General features: G+C 43.0%; 1 pseudogene; it reads left to right on the top strand.

The window, feature by feature from the left end:
* Window positions 1-5926: 5926 nt before the first annotated feature.
* Window positions 5927-7123, top strand: part of LOC103588292 — a 6108-nt pseudogene continuing 4911 nt past the window's right edge.

Raw genomic sequence — 7123 nt, 5'->3', positions numbered from 1 at the left:
GGCGCTCCCGCCGAGGGTTCGGATCCCACATACAGACCGGTCGCTCACTGGCTGAGCGAGGCGCGGGTGCAACACCGAGGGTTGCGATCCCGTTGCCGGTTCTGGTCCGGTACGGGCATGACACTGAGGGTTGCGATCCATTGCCGGACACGAAAAAAGACAAAAAGGGAAATAAATAAATAAATAAATAAATAAAGGCTCCGTTTGCAGCTACGAAGGCGAAGTCTGGACGCCAGGGAGGAGCTCTGAGCTCTGCTGCTCTTACCTCAGCACCATGTGAGAGGCACATCCTGGAAAAGGCCTGGAAAACCGCTGTCTCCTCTGTTAATATCTGGGCCACCTCAACTGGAATTTGCTTTACTGTACATAAAAGCAAGCAGAGATTGTATGGCAGACCATATGTTAGCCCATGGGAAGATAATACCCTTTAAAGTTGATTATCTCTTTCATCTCTGTTGTGCTTTGGCATGGCTTCCCTGATAATTTCTACCAAATGTTGGAAGAACTTGTAGTATCTGGCTGACCCATCACAATGATTTCCTTTGCCAAAAATGACTAACAGTCCCAAATGACTAAACGAGAGCCTGTTTAGACAAGCATCTACTTTTCGATGTATAGAAGGAGCTCTGCGATTCTGGTGCACACGCTGCTGTGCACCTGGGACAGGATAAGCATTTGCTGAATGTGTGAGCTTCCTAGTGGCCCTCTAATGAAGTGGGGGAGAAGTGTTACTCTCCCTGGAACCCCAAAGTTCAGGCTGCTCCGAGCACCTTAGTTACTCCTATTCAAGCATTTTCCGTGCCACTGAAATCCAAAAGCTCTTGTCTCTAGGCAGTTTGTTTCCTTTTTTACCATTCTACCTTTTAGAGTTGACCTAAGCATCAAATCCCAAATAGTATTAAAGGGAACGGGGGTCACGATGGGATGAGAATCCAACTCCACTATTGGACATAGCTCGTCTGAACACATCCCACTGTCTAGCTGCTCTCCCCTCCCCCAGAAATGAAACATCCTGACTTATCCTAACTTGAATTATCCTAACCAAATTTTCCCAGCAACTTACCTCCCATTTTCTCATGCCCAAGACAATAATCAGAAAATCAGAAGCAACCCTTTTATCTCCTCAGACAACCACCAAAGTAGCTTTAAAACAACTTTGCAGAAAACATTCAATTTTCCCAGCAACTTACCTCCCATTTTCTCATGCCCAAGACAATAATCAGAAAATCAGAAACAACCCTTTTATCTCCTCAGACAACCACCAAAGTAGCTTTAAAACAACTTTGCAGAAAACATTCAGTCACTCAGAGCTCCTTTTGTAGCTGGGATTGGGGTTTGGGATGAGGCTCGGTTTAGGAAATTTAGAGATGAAGATACAGAAAAAGAGAGAAGTTGAACTCTATTTTTCTATCTCAAAACCAGGCGCCATGTACTGATCTTCCCACAAACACAGTCTCCAGCCATAGACCAAACAACCACTCAAGACAGTGAGCCCCGACTCTGAATGTGCCAAAGCAGAATACAGAAAAAGAGAGAAGTTGAACTCTATTTTTCTATCTCAAAACCAGGCGCCATGTACTGACCTTCCCACAAACACAGTCTCCAGCCATAGACCAAACAACCACTCAAGACAGTGAGCCCCGACTCTGAATGTGCCAAAGCAGAAGCTGGGCACGCAGCCCACCTGTTGGGAATGGTTAGTAAAAGCTGCTAAACCAGGCAAGAGAGTGGAAAAGGTAATTTCTAAACTCACTTCCTCGTCTAAGAATCTATTATTACAAGATTCTGTATTTGATGTAACATTTCCCCATCAACACTCTGAGCTGAGATAGTCACAGTGTCGTTTAGTCTGTCCTGTGACCAAGTTGGCTATCATCAATTGTGTTTACAGTGTGTGTCCATAAATAAGAATTATGTTACCTTACCAAGGTGAGAATTTAACCCACAACTTGAGCTTCATCAGTATGCCTGTTTAGCCAACTTTTATAGATAAAGACAGTGTGCTCTGGGAGTGCCAGTCATGAAAGACGGCAGAGGTAACAAAAACAGAGAGACTTCCCAACTTCCCAATTTATAAGCTGGATTCCCAGACTTTTCCATAGCACCTGAGGCCTAATTTTTAATGACAATTTCCTTCCAATTAACAACCATGGGATGTTGGTAAAAGCAGGGAAAATACAGGTCTAGAAGCAAAGAGATGTTGAGGACTGGGCAACTAATAAAAATCTAAGCTCCAAAAATGACTCTTAATTATATAAGTTGGTTGGAGGAGGCTGAATTTTCAAGAAACACTGCATATGCGTCAGAAACATAAGTTCATAGGAAAACACGTGGTACTCTGTGTTACATAGACCCGCTCCTAGCTACCATCCAAGATACGGGTGAGCCTTGAGATAGCCAGGAATGAGAAGCCAGGGCTGGGAGGAAACGCTCAGGAGCAAGACAGCTGGAGCATGCACCGTGAGATGGGGGCTCTTCCTCCATCACAGTTAGAGGAATTCCTCTTTTAAACAGGAGAAGAGCTGGGGCCCCTGGCTGGAAAGGGCAGACCAGAGTGGGAGGCCAGAATGAGTACAACCGTGAAGGACCTGGGCCCAGCAGGGGACTCTATAAAATAGAGAGACAGAGCATTCAAAAAACGGGAGCACCAAATCGTCCCCTCCTTTAAATACATCCGTTTAACGTTGCTCCCCTTTTTTCTCCCCTCTAATTACTTAACCAATTTTCTGGCTCTTTGGCCTTGGTCCTGGGGGAACATGTTTCTCTCACCTTATCCACCAGGGGGTGGTAAAGAGTCTTCCGCGGTGCGGAGCCGAGCGGGGCTCTTGCTCTGGAGATTCAGCAAACACAGTCTACAGCCCTTCTGAGGTTACAGAAAAGTGGGATTGTCTGTTCTGTAAAGAATAAGGCATCAAGGGCTGAAGATATAACTACCATCTGTGCCCTTGTGAGCACAGGAAATACCAGCCCTGCACAGAATATGTTCAAATTTCATCTCGTACCTATCCCTTTGCCTACCCTGATGTAAGTTTTTGGGAAAAAGAAAGCCTGTAATTCCAGATATACAGACGTCTCATTTAGAATGAAATATAGATGTCTATTATTTCTTAGGACTTTCAGTGTATGAGAACTATGTTCTCAGGGAAATCTTAATGAAAAGAATTGATGCTATTTAAAAAAATTAACAAAGGAAATTTCTTACATCTCAAAAGACTAGTACTGACACCATTTCTCCTTATATTAAATGCATTGGCACTAAGTCCTAAGAAAGGGTAGGGGACTGAGGGACTGGCAGCTGGTAGGGTGGCGCTCTGCAGACAAGCGCCCTGACACATGGTGACTCAACGCTGCCTCTTCTCACGGACTTCATCTCGGACTTGCAGAAGCTCTCTCCCTGCCCTCCCGGCCCTCCGGGAGGATTCTCAGCATCTTTGTCTCCCCAGCACATCACCCCTCTACTTTAGCTCATTTGAATGTGCACGTTAAAAATGTTAGATTTTGGAATTCTAGGTAAGGACAATAACAGCAGATGCATAGTCTGGCTGTGGCTGATCCTTACATGGACCCAAATTGAAATTCGGGCAGTGCTGAGCACAAAAGCAAAATCAACTATACAGCTCACCAAGAGGGTTTTAGATTTGGATATTCAGAACACTTAAGATAAAGAGAATAGCTTTCTTTCTAAAAACATAATAGTCACACATAGCAGGACCTGTTTTCATTGACTTTTAGGATAATTTCCCTTTAACTCTATTACATTTAATTCTGCTTATGTAGGAAGAGAGAAGATGAGTGAAAAGCTATTTCAAATTAAATGACAGAGATCTGCTTCTGGATGAGCCTTGATCTCTTGGTGGTCCGGGTCGTCTGCTCTGTCAGCCAACAACAATGATTTCTTTACATGGTTGTTGGAATGCAGTATCATTTTAGCCTTAAAATGACAATTCATTAACTACTCTTTGGTCAGTATTTATCTCAAGAAGATAAACGGCCACTAGATACTAAGGCTTACAAATTCAAAGTTACACTTCCTGATCTGCAAAACGCATTATTCTCTTTATTGAATCACCTGAGCCAGGCTTAATGAACCATTTTGTCAGGCCATCCAGGTAACTTCTATGTTTTTCCACATCACCTATATAATTTTTTACCTGTAGTAAGTTCTCAATTAAGTATAAGTTGACTTTAATCGATTGGAGAGATTCATAATCCACATGGGAAAGACTGCTTAAACTCTCCTCCTTTACATCAAACTAAAAGCATGCCTCTTCAGTTCTTACTATTTCTTTGCATTCTTCCCAAGGGCCATAGACTTATTGAGAATGAAAAATATTTGAGGTTAGATTTTCACAGTGTCAAAAAATGACAGGGCCCAGGAAATATAAGATGAGGGTTGAAGGCTCTCTGAGGTTCCAATGACATGTGCAGCCACAGAGACACCCCTGCAGCCACCACCCAGAAAGACCAACCAAGGAGCTGACCAGATCATGCTCCAGGGACTCTCATTTGCACAGTCCCCTTCTAGAGCCCTGGAGTGGCCCTGGCATTGTCTTCACATGGTCATAAACATTTATAAAAATTTGCAAAAGGAATATATTTTAACCATACTCAGTTAAATTATCAGTTTCCCCCCAGCCCACTTCCCTTATGTCAGGTGACATTAGACCACCCACAGGCATTTTGGGGACCCAGGCAAAGGAAGGATGAATTGAGAATAGATTCACTTCTTATTTAGTTGAATACACTTACGTGGTTTGTCATCCCTCATGCATGTAGTGAAATCACTGCCAGCTGTCTCAAGCTAAGATCAACTCCAAGAATAGCGGTAAGGGTGCAGGGCCAAAGACCTACAATGGCACGAATGTGACTTATGAAGCCCCGCACAGGAAGCACATGGGAGAAACAGGTTCAAAATGTAGAGGCCTGAAAACTAGTCTGTGTAAACTTGTAAACTAAAGATTCAGTTCTTATCAATACCAAGTCAAAATGAAAGACCTCCTTTGTCAGACATGTATTAAACAATACGGTGTATCTGGTTTTAAACACACCATGTGACTGTTTTCATGAGAATAATGTAAAATACAGTTAGAGAATTCTTGAGTTTAAGCACACAGGCCATTACATCAGCATGTAAATGCACAGGTCTTATGCATCCCAAAGTGTCCGATCACATCTTCACAGTTTGACGCACATAATCCTAATAAAATCCAGTAGTTCCAGATGAAATATCATGAAAATTCCCACTGATGCAGTGAAACAGGCTAAAGAAACAAGTGTTCCAGTGACAAACTCCTGCACACATCCATCCATAAGTATGTGCCATGCTGGTAATTTGATTATGCAGTTACACAACTGCCTATAACACAGCAGTAATCTAAAAATGCATTTGAATTGCTCTTGCTCACGCCTTAATACCAGACAAATTCTGAGATATTTTCAAAATGCTAGATGACACTAAAATTCAAACGAGACTGAAAAGAAGAGTCATAGTTGGAGCCAAAATGTAAACTAAAAGAAAGAAGACTTGTAGAAGTTTAAAAATGTAAAAACTCTTTCAAGCATTTCTTCCTGCCTTGCTATTTTCCTTCTACTTCAAACTGTCTTTTATTCTGGAATAATTCAGGCAAAATACCATTAAGTGGGGCCAACTGGGGTTGGCAGATGGAGGTGGGGACGGCAGCCCAGCATGGGGCGTTGGGGCCCGGGCAGGCGAAGAGTGTGTCTGTGTGCTGGATGGAAGCAACCCCGTGTGGGCTGCCAGAGCCTGAGCAGGGGGAGGAGGGCTTCCCATGGGGTGGAGAGGGGCAGCACCCTGGAAAAGGGTATCAGAGCCCAAGCAGGATGAGGAGGTTCTTTACAGGGGGGTGGCATCAGCAGCCCAGGCACAGGCCAGGGGAACCATGCCAGGAGGGGAGGCTGGCAGGAGATGGACTGTGAACGCACCAAGGCAAGTGAGAAATGTGTCCCCACTGGAGAGTTGTGGCCGCAGCCCAGTGCAGGCCATTCCAGCCCAAGCTAGTGAGGAAAGTGTGTCTGTGGTGGGAGAAGGGGGGGTGGGGGCCAGGACCGATGATGGGAGACCGGTAAGTAAATAGACTACAGATCATCTCAAATAGGAAAAGGGAAAAAGCAAGAATGGCCTGCGTGGTCATTGGAATTGGAAGTATTGATATAAACTCACAGCTTTCCATATACATAGATAAATATAGAAATAAATATAAATATGTGTGTTTGTAAATGTACATACATACCTATATTCCCTCACTCTGTCCACTGTTATTGACACCCAAATAGCAAAGAGCACACATTACACTCACATCGTGGTTTCTAAGTACCATTTCCCATGGAAAGAAACCAGGACTCCTTGGAGAAAAGGCTAATTCCGGGGCTGGGGCAGAGAAAATACAAGATAAGCCTGGATTATTTTATGGCAGAAAGTGAGGAAGTGCTCAAAGGATGATAGGGACATGTTGAAAGGGCACAAAAGCCAGCTGAAGAGATAACCACTGACTAAATCCAGCACAGTCTCATCATCAAAATAAATAACAGTAACAGACTATAACCCATTTAATAAGCTAGGGTCCTTGGTACTATAAAAACATATGTGCATACACACACACACAGACACATAAACAAACAGAAGTGCTTGTCTTATACCAACTAATGAATGTAGGAGAAATAATTGAATTAGAAAATAACCATTTAGCAACCATCATAGTAATAATTAATTCAATCAAGAAACACCAATGGATGCTAAAACTAATGTATGAAAGTTTGATGACAGGCAGGATATTTCAATGTTCTCCAAAAATGTCCCCACAAAACATATATTAATTACAATAGGAAAAAATGTGACTTCGTGCAGAGACCTGGCAGACATCACCCTAATCAAATGATCAAAGTTAACACCAGCAATAATGGGACAAATCAAAGTCACATGCCACCTAATACAACGCAATGAGAAGAATACAGTGTCACTCCCGTGATGCTCCTGCCATAGAGGAGTAACCTGAATAAAACCATGAAGAAACATTAGAAAAACCTAAATTGAGGAACATTTTACAAAATAACTATCTTGCAATCTTCAAAAGTGTCAAGATCATGAAAGCCAAGGAGACATAGG

Source organism: Galeopterus variegatus, unplaced genomic scaffold (genome assembly GCF_000696425.1).
Source record: "Galeopterus variegatus unplaced genomic scaffold, G_variegatus-3.0.2 Scaffold29, whole genome shotgun sequence".
NCBI lineage: Eukaryota > Metazoa > Chordata > Mammalia > Dermoptera > Cynocephalidae > Galeopterus > Galeopterus variegatus.
This window is presented reverse-complemented; position numbering and strand designations above follow the sequence as displayed.